Source organism: Trichomycterus rosablanca, chromosome 4 (genome assembly GCF_030014385.1).
Source record: "Trichomycterus rosablanca isolate fTriRos1 chromosome 4, fTriRos1.hap1, whole genome shotgun sequence".
NCBI classification, from domain to species: Eukaryota; Metazoa; Chordata; class Actinopteri; order Siluriformes; family Trichomycteridae; genus Trichomycterus; species Trichomycterus rosablanca.
The window spans coordinates 12,364,578-12,373,864 of NC_085991.1; positions in this window are offsets into that span (position 1 = coordinate 12,364,578).

Below are 9,287 nucleotides of genomic sequence, written 5' to 3' on the forward strand. Positions count from 1 at the left end.
AAACTGATTTTATTAAAACAGAATTATAAGAACTTATTTTACTTATATAAGATTTTATTAGTAATTTACACATTTTGTTTCATATTATTTTTTTATTTATAATTATTAAATGATTTATTTTTTCGGTCCATGTAATTACTTTTCCGAGATTATCTGGCATACCACCTCATGCTGCTTCATGTACCACCAGTGGTACGCGTACAGTTTGAGAACCACTGCTCCAGATCATTCCAGAGTCTTGAGTTGCAGGAGTCTTGGCCACGCCATCGGCACTAACGGAGCCGCTACTCCCTCAGTCCCTGGTGCAACACTGGTCTGCTGCACCGGCTTGTAGATTTTCGTGCAAGTCGCTGTTTCTGTTGTTGCTGCTGCTGTTGAGATTGGGTATGCTTCCGATTCCTGCTGCGCTGGCCTTTGCCCTCAGCAAACTTCATCCTGTAGCAAGCCGAACTGATGTTGTAGCGCGCGCCACCTTTGATCAAACCTTCACTGTTCACTGGAAGTAATTACCTTGACAAAAACATGGTCAGTTGTAACCGTTAGTGAAACTAGGTAAAGTTAGTGTGGACAATTTACTTCAGTGAATTGCTCCACTATGTCTCTGGACCTTATTTCTACAAGTGGACAATACTGTGTGGACAATGCCTGATGTCTCCTATTACAACCCTATCGACCAGCCCTCCTTCGACCCAGATAACTCCAGCAAGTATGAAGACCAGCAGTACATGGCACCAAGCTCTTACTCCTATGAGGCCCCTGACCTGAGTCAGGGCCTCTGCAATGAGGCTTGGACCTTTCCAAACTTCACCCTGAAGAATGAACTGGAAGCACCAGTTTTGTCCTCCGATGCTGCCCTGGACTCCAGCCTGATTAGTATGCCAGTCACCTCTCTGACAGATCCTGAGCCCAAGGCAGAGACTGTGACTACTTCGAACTCTAAGTTTTGAACCTTCACTGTTCACTGGAAGTAATTACCTTGACAAAAACATGGTCAGTTGTAACTGTTATGGAAACTAGGTAAAGTTAGAAATGTCCAAAACCTTATTCAATCTTTAACGGCCAAAATTCTGTTCAATGTTTGTCTTTGTTATGTTTCTGGGAAGTTGTTAAGCAATTCAGATAGTTAATAGAGTGATGCTAAGTGATAACTATAGTATTCCAAGTTCCTAGAGTATTTGTAGAAACAAATTGTGAAGTTATGTGAAACTTTTGCATGCCATAAGTTTATAACGATATTTTCTTTTTGTAAACTCGTTCTCATATTTTAAAAGCAGGGTACCATCCACCAAGAGTGCTTTAACTCAGTTTACTAAACATAACATATGAAAAACACAAAATCCCAATCCCAAATACACAATATAAAGCTCATTCATTGTATATAAGTCTTTAAAGAGTTCATTGAGTCTTTCAGTCCATGAGAGAAACTAGTGATTAGATAGATCTCACTGGGACTTTGAAGGTATACTTAATTCCAGCAAGAGTCTATAGAAGTCCTTGATTAGGTCCAATACAAGATGAAAGCTTTTCCAGTCAGTTTATGAAGCTGGGCTTGTTCCCCACAGTCCATCCAACCAGCAAGTTGTTGATACAAGCCACATACATTTACACAATTGAATTGAGACAAACTGAGAATCTTCCAGACAAAAAAACATTGCGCTTAAGAACAAGCAAGTTCCTCAATAAGGTTCATTAGCACAGCACAATGCAATGTGGTGCTTTTTCCAAACCATCTCCACTACCACATGGTTCCCCTTTTAGGTTGTAAATGTCCCTTCTAAAACGATTACCGCCACTTAGTGGTTGGGGTTGGGAATTGGGAGTAACAACTGTTACAAGTTTTTACAGGATTTTTTTTCCAAAATAAAATGAAAACATATAAATAAAACAGTTGCATCACTTATATGCATCTTATATGTAAATAATACATTGGGTATATGAGAATCACCCTGGTGGTAAGCTGCCCCTTGCTTTATGCCCAGCCAATACGATACACACTACAGTACATTTACATTTTCTGCATTTGGCAGACGCTCTTGTCCAGAGCGACTTACAGTAGTGTTTCCATAGTAAACATTTTATTACTCTAGTTTAAGTAGACAATAGTCCAAGAACACAAATCTGCTCAAAACTGTTAGAACCAAAGTGTTTTTTTCTTGTTTGTTTTTAATGGAAAAGTGTGTTAGGAAGTAAGTACAAATCAGCTTAAGTGCTTAGTAAAAAGGTGATGAAGGTTTTTAATAGTTTTTTAAAGATTGCAAGAGACTCTTATAGAAGTTTGTTACACCATTTGGGTGCCAGTACAGAGAAGAACCTGTTACTCCAAGGTTGGAGAGAGTGGACAAGAGAATGCTGTGATTCATTGTGTCAAAGGCTGGAGAGGTCAAGAAGAATGAGGACCGATGACAGTTTAGCTGCATAAAGCTTCTCAGTAACAGCTATAAGTGCTGTTTCCGTAGAATGCGCTGCCTTGAAGCCAGACTGGTACGGATCGTGGAGGTAATTCTGAGTAAGAAAGGCAGATAGCTGGTTATATACAGCACGTTCAAGAATTTTTGATAGAAAAGAGAGGAGTGAGACAGGTCTGTAGTTGTTAATGTCTGTAGTGTCTAGTGTAGGTTTCTTAAGAAGGGGAATGACCTGAGCCTTCTTAAAAGCAGTAGGGACAACACCTGATGTCAGGGAGTTGTTGATGATGGGTGTGATGAAGGGGATTAGGTCCTGTGAGATGTCTTTGAGGATGGTGGATGGTATAGGGTCAAGTGTGCATGTAGTGGGATTGCTGGATGAGAGGAGCTGTGTAACCTCATCCATGGTGAGTGGGGTGAAGCTGGTGAGTGTGTGGTAAGTGTGTTGGTGGGTTGAGGGTCAGTTGAAAGTGGGTCAGTCGGAGAGAAGGATTAATTGATTTTGTCAATCTTTTCCTGAAAGAATGTTGCAAAGTCAGTAGCAGTGAGAGAGGCAGATGGGGGAGGAGGAGGAGGGTTCAAATATAGCATGAAGCTTATGAGGATCAGCAGCAGACTGTTCGAGCTTGGCTTTGTAAAAAGATGTTTTTGCAGCAAAACAGGTGCTGTTTTTTTGGTATCTGGTGATTTCCTGGACTAGGCCTCAAGTTCCATGAAGTTCGAGTTCTACATTTTTAAACCTTCACAAACCTTTGTTGAACCATTTATTTATTTATTTGTTTATCTATTTATTTATACATTTATAAATGTTTTATGTATTTTATTACAATTATTTTACAGGTCTAGGGGACACTGAGCTTGGTTGTGTATAATTAGCTAAAGTAGCTTTCTACGTTAAATACATGTTAATTAACAGAACAGTTACCATTCACTTTATACAAGGTTGTTATGGGTGTTAAATATCATGTTTTGTTAAATAATACAAGATACTAACCATCAATCAGAGAGAGCAGGTGTTATTTATATTGTACTGTACTGTGTGTGTGTGTGTGCGCGTGTGTGTGTGAGTGAGTGAGTGAGTGTGTGTGTGTGTGTGTGTGTGTGTGGTTAACTGATAGGATGTAAAAGGAAAACAAACTTTCATCTTCTGAGCTTCAAAGAGCTTCATATGTGTGAGTTTTTGTACAGCATCTCAACAGCTTTGTATCACTGGGCTTCTCTAAGAGCACAGTGATAGAGAGCAGAATCTGTCAGCTTTACATTGTTGATAGTGAGTTCAGTAGATGTATCATCTCTGTTTGAGTCTAATCGAGAGTCAGTAGGGTTGTACTTCTGATCACTATATAATTTGGCACCTTTATACAGTATAAACTGTGGTGCGCTGTTAGGATTTTGTTTGTACCAGTAAAGCCGAATGTAGCTGCTGCTGGACTGATATGCACATTTTAGAGTAACAGTCTCTGTTTCTTTACTGACAATGTTGTCTTCTACTGGCTTAATTTCATCTGCAAAACCACCTGTTGTAAAGAAAAAGAGAAAATAATGTGTCATTTTAAGCAAAAAAAAAAAGGATTTGTCAACAAATTCTTAAGAAATAAATGTAATAAATAAAAAAAAACCTTTCAGTTATTAATAAATATGTTTACTTTTACCTGATGCTATAGTGAGAATCAGTGTTATGTATCTCCCAATGTGCAGCAAGTTCCATATTTGAGACATTTCTGAACACGACTTAGTAAGATAATAGTTCTGTTTGAAACTCGGCACTCAATTAAGTATTTAGGAAGCCACACACAGGAAGTGCAGATGCTACAGCAAAACAGACACTGTCACCAACATCCCAGACCAAACCATTCAGGGCTTTTTTTTACTGCATTTCAAGATGAATTCAAGTTGTTCTGAATTCAAAAAGTGACCACAGCTCCTTTACATTCATATATTTCAATTGGTTTGTAATTTTGCCCTCCCCATGGACATTTAACTCTAAATTAAACACAATTATCTAGTACTGGTTGTTGGAATCAGAATTATTATACAATAAACATTCAACTTCACTTGACTGAACACTTTTGGACCATGTCCAGTTATTCAAAACATATCGAGATTCAAAACAATTAATCAAGTCCAGTAACTTGGTGGCATTTTTGAAAATGAACTGGACCTCATTGTTTAGGCGAGGTTAGTGTAGCAGGTTTAATAGTTCTGTTAATACCTGTGTTCAGGGTGTCAGTGAAAGCTCATGATCCACAAACTCTGTTTAAACTTCCAGATGAGTTGTGTGGTACTGTACCACTGGTATTGTGGTACTGTGTGTGGTAAAGTTTCACTGTGTAATCACAGGTTCAGGTGGTAATGCAATATCTCTCATGCTTTGTCCAGTCTTTTCTGCGATGGTTGTCAATAGCGTGGTTTGTTGCTGGGGCACTGACCAAAACATTGCAGTGATGGCTGTGACAATGTTGCTCACGCTGTCCCTTGTGACACAGACTTGCAGCTGTTCTTGTAATCCCAAAGATTTTAGAGCATCCTGCAGTTTTTGTGCGATTATCTCAGCTGAATGATCGTTTGGAAAGTAGCATGTTTGCAGGCAGTAATGTTTTAGCTCCCATCCTCAATAAAATGTATAGTAAGACTTATATATGGTTCACATGTCCTACTCGACCACAAATCAGTGGTGGTAGAGAAGTAAGCAGCATGTGATAACTGGGTCTTTGACATTGAACTTTACTGACACGTCTGAATTTTATATATGTGTGGAACTGGTGCTTTTTGGAAAAGTCTAGATTTTTTTAATTAGCCTTTTAAGTTCCAGCAGATTGTTCTGGTTTTCCAACCTCTAGAACAGGCTGAATTTATTGTTTGTTTATTTTGTGTGATTTTTACTTTAGATTATAATGTTAAACATTATTAGTATTTTTAGGATGAGTGATGGTTCTTACTAATAAACACAATTGCAGTTTAATGAACACTAAGAAAAGCTAAAGCAGCTTGACATTTTAGAAAGATTTCGGAGGTAAATTGCTAGACAGATACTGTAGCTCCCTCTTCTGAGAAAAGCAGGTTCTGTACCAGTTACTGTTTACAGTTTGTTGGGTTTCCTGGCATGATGAGCTGCATGGAACATCAGTACAATACAGAAACAATTACTGCAGGAGAGAAACTTTTGAGATACATATTTCTATTCATTTTGTAAAGTTTGATGAAGTAATGAACAGACAACAGCAACAATTATTGTGTTACTTTATTGTGTTTTATGAATGTCCCAAGTTTTCTGGAAATACTTTGTAGGTGTTTGGTAAAACATCATTTAGAATTTGGAATTATGAGCACTAAGCTTAGTAACTTAACTGCAGATGCTACTCGTCTCATGAAAGGTTGGTGCTTAAGTTTACCATTAGAGTTCAAGTTCAAGAGTTCAAGAGGCTTTATTGTAATTTCAGCTGTACACAAGTACTTATTAAAATGAAACAACGTTCCTCCAGGACCAGGGCGCAACACAGAACACAAGTGCAAAACAATACAATATGCACAGTGCTTATATATATATATATATATATATATATATATATATATATATATATATATATATATATATATGTATAGGACCTACAATTAATACAAAAGACATTTCTAATCTGAAGAAATTGTGGGGGGCGGGACCTAAGACAAGTGTAGCGTTGGCCAGTACATGGTACTGAGTAAATGTTAAGTAATGTCTAAAACATATTCTGATATACAATAATCAGAATCAGAATCTTTTTATTCGCCAAGTAGCAGATGTACAAGGAATTTCTTTTGGTGCAGGTGTCAACATACAGTACATACAAGTTAAATAGTAAAAGGTACACTATTTCTAAATGTATAATAAACAATAAACAATGTAGCAGCAGCATGAACAGTACAACATCAGGCAAAGTGTGCACTGACGGTACACTGACGGAGCAAGTAAAAAAAAAAAAATAGAAAAGGTATCTTATATATATATAAATAAATATATATATATATATATATATATATATATATATATATATATATATAATATATATATATATATATATATATATATATATATATATATATATATATATATATATATATATATATAGTGAGGGAAATAAGTATTTGATCCCCTGCTGATTTTGTAAGTTTACCCCCTTTACAAAAACTTGAACAGTCTATAATTTTTATGGAAGGTTTATTTTAACAGAGAGAGACATAATATCAACAAAAAATCCAGAAAAAAAACATTAAATAAAAGTTATAAATTAATTTGTATTTAATTAAGGGAAATAAGTATTTGATCCCCTACCAACCAGCAAGAATTCTGACCCCCACATACGTTATGTGCACAAAAGGCACACAAATTAGTCCTGTCCCTGTATAAAAGACTCCTGTCAGAATCAGTTTCTTCCGTTCAAATCTCTCGACCACCATGGGCAAGACCAAAGAGCTATCAAAGGACGTCAGGGACAAGATTGTAGACCTGCACAAGGCTGGAATGGGCTACAAGACCATCAGCAAGACGCTTGATGGGAAAGAGACCACTGTTGGTGCGATAATTCGAAAATGGAAGAAATACAAGATCACAGTCAATCGCCCTCGCTCTGGAGCTCCATGCAAGATCTCACCTGGTGGGGTAAGAATGATTCTGAGAAAGGTGAGGTCAGCCCAGAATTACACGGGAGGAGCTTGTCAATGATCTCAAGGGAGCTGGGAGCAGAGAAATGCTGGATATGGCCCCAAGAACACCATCCCCACTGGGCATTTCTCTACCTCCAAACACGGCGAGTGGAGTTGATGCCAAAGAGCTCAATTTTGGTCTCATCTGACCATATCACATTCTCCCAAGCTTTCTCTGAATCATTCAGGTGTTCATTGGCAAACTTCAGACGGGCCTGTACATGAGCCTTCTTAAGCAGAGGGACTTTGCGGGCACTGCAGTATCTCAATCCATTACGGCGAAGTGTGTTACTAATGGTTTTCTTGGTGACTGTGCTCCCAGCTCCCTTGAGATCATTGACAAGCTCCTCCCGTGTAATTCTGGACTGACCTCACCTTTCTCAGAATCATTCTTACCCCACGAGGTGAGACCTTGCACGGAGCTCCAGAGCAAGGGCGATTGACTGTGATCTTGTATTTCTTCCATTTTCGAATTATCGCACCAACAGTGATCTCTTTCTCACCAAGCATCTTGCTGATGGTCTTGTAGTCCCATTTAGGATCGTGTTGGATGGTCGTGCCCAGGAATTTACAGGACTCGGCTCTGCTGACTTTGGAGCTGTGTATAACCAGTGGAGGCAGTGGAGAAGGTTTTTTCCTGAAGTCAATGATCATCTCCATTGTTTTTTGTGTGTTTAGCTCCAGGTTGTATTTACCACACCATGACACCAGCTGTGTTAATTCCTCCCGGGATGTGGACTCGTTGTTGTTTGAAATGAGTCCGATCAGGGTAGTGTCATCTGCAAATTTAATGAGCTTAACTGAGTTGCTGTTAGATCTGCAGTCATTGGTGTAGAGGGAGTAGAGCAGGGGAGAGAGCACACATCCCTGTGGAGCACCAGTGCTGAGGCAAAGAGGATCCGAAATGTGGTCTCCCACCTTTACATACTGTTTCCTGTTAGACAGGAAGTTGTGGATCCAGTAGCAGATAGATGGGGGGACATTGAGCTGCCACAGTTTTTGAAGCAGAAGGTCAGGAATGATATTGTTGAAAGCAGAACTAAAGTCTACAAACAGCACACGAGCATACGTAGAAGGGCTGTCCAGGTGTTGCAGGATGTAAGAGAGAGCCAAATTAATGGCATCATCTAAAGACCTGTTGGCTCGATATGCAAACTGGAGAGGGTCCTGAAGGTCATGAGTCATAACTTTAAGTTGTTGAAGTACCAGTCTCTCAAAACACTTCATCACTACAGATGTTAGGGCCACTGGTCTGTAGTCGTTCAGGCAGGAAATCTTCTGCTTTTTTGGAACTGGAACGATGACAGAGGTTTTGAAGCATGCAGGAACAGCAGACATGTTCAGGGACTGATTGAAAAGATCAGTGAGGATGGGAGATAGTTGATCAGAACAATGCCTGAGTGTTGCAGGTGAGACGCCATCAGGTCCAGCAGCTTTCCTGATCTTCTGTTTTCTGAGAACACAGCCGACCTGCTGTTCAGTGAAGGTGATGGGTGGAGGTGGGGTGGGGGTTACAGGTGTTGGGGGTGAGGTGTGAACAGGCAGCAAACAATTTGTGGCAGACAGACTAAAGCTTGGCTGGGGGAAGGAGGGATATGTCCTTTGTGTTTCAAATCTTGAATAGAAGTAATTGTGCTGGTTTGGCAGCAGGGGGTCCACAGTTGCGTTTGATGGTTTGGGTTTGTAGTTTGTGATGGATTGAAGTCCTTTCCAGATGGAGGAACAGTCATTTGAGGAGAATTTCAGCATAGAGTTTATATAGCAGCAGAGATACTCAAGAATAATGCAATATTAATAAGCAAGATAGTGAAAATCATATAGTCAAGTCACTAAGTAGTTGTATGAATTGGTGTTGTCAGTGTCCAGCAAGCAAGAATGCAACAGACTCACTTCTAAGGTATTTAACATCCTCCTGACCTCAAAGCTTTTCAGTATGTTGTTCTTTGGACTAATAAGTCAGAAGGGAAAATTGTGGAAATATGAAAATCTGTTACATCTGGAGTAAAACTATCTCAGGATTGTTTTGCATTAGGGCCTGGGGACTTGTTATAAAAGATTAACACTAGAATGACTACAGTTATGCTTTTTTGCACAAGGGATTCTAGCCTCTCGATCCCCTGCTCCCCTGTTGTGAGCCACTTAGTACCCATTATCATGGTAATGACCCACAGCCTGTCTACACACAAACACCTCTCATCCCCC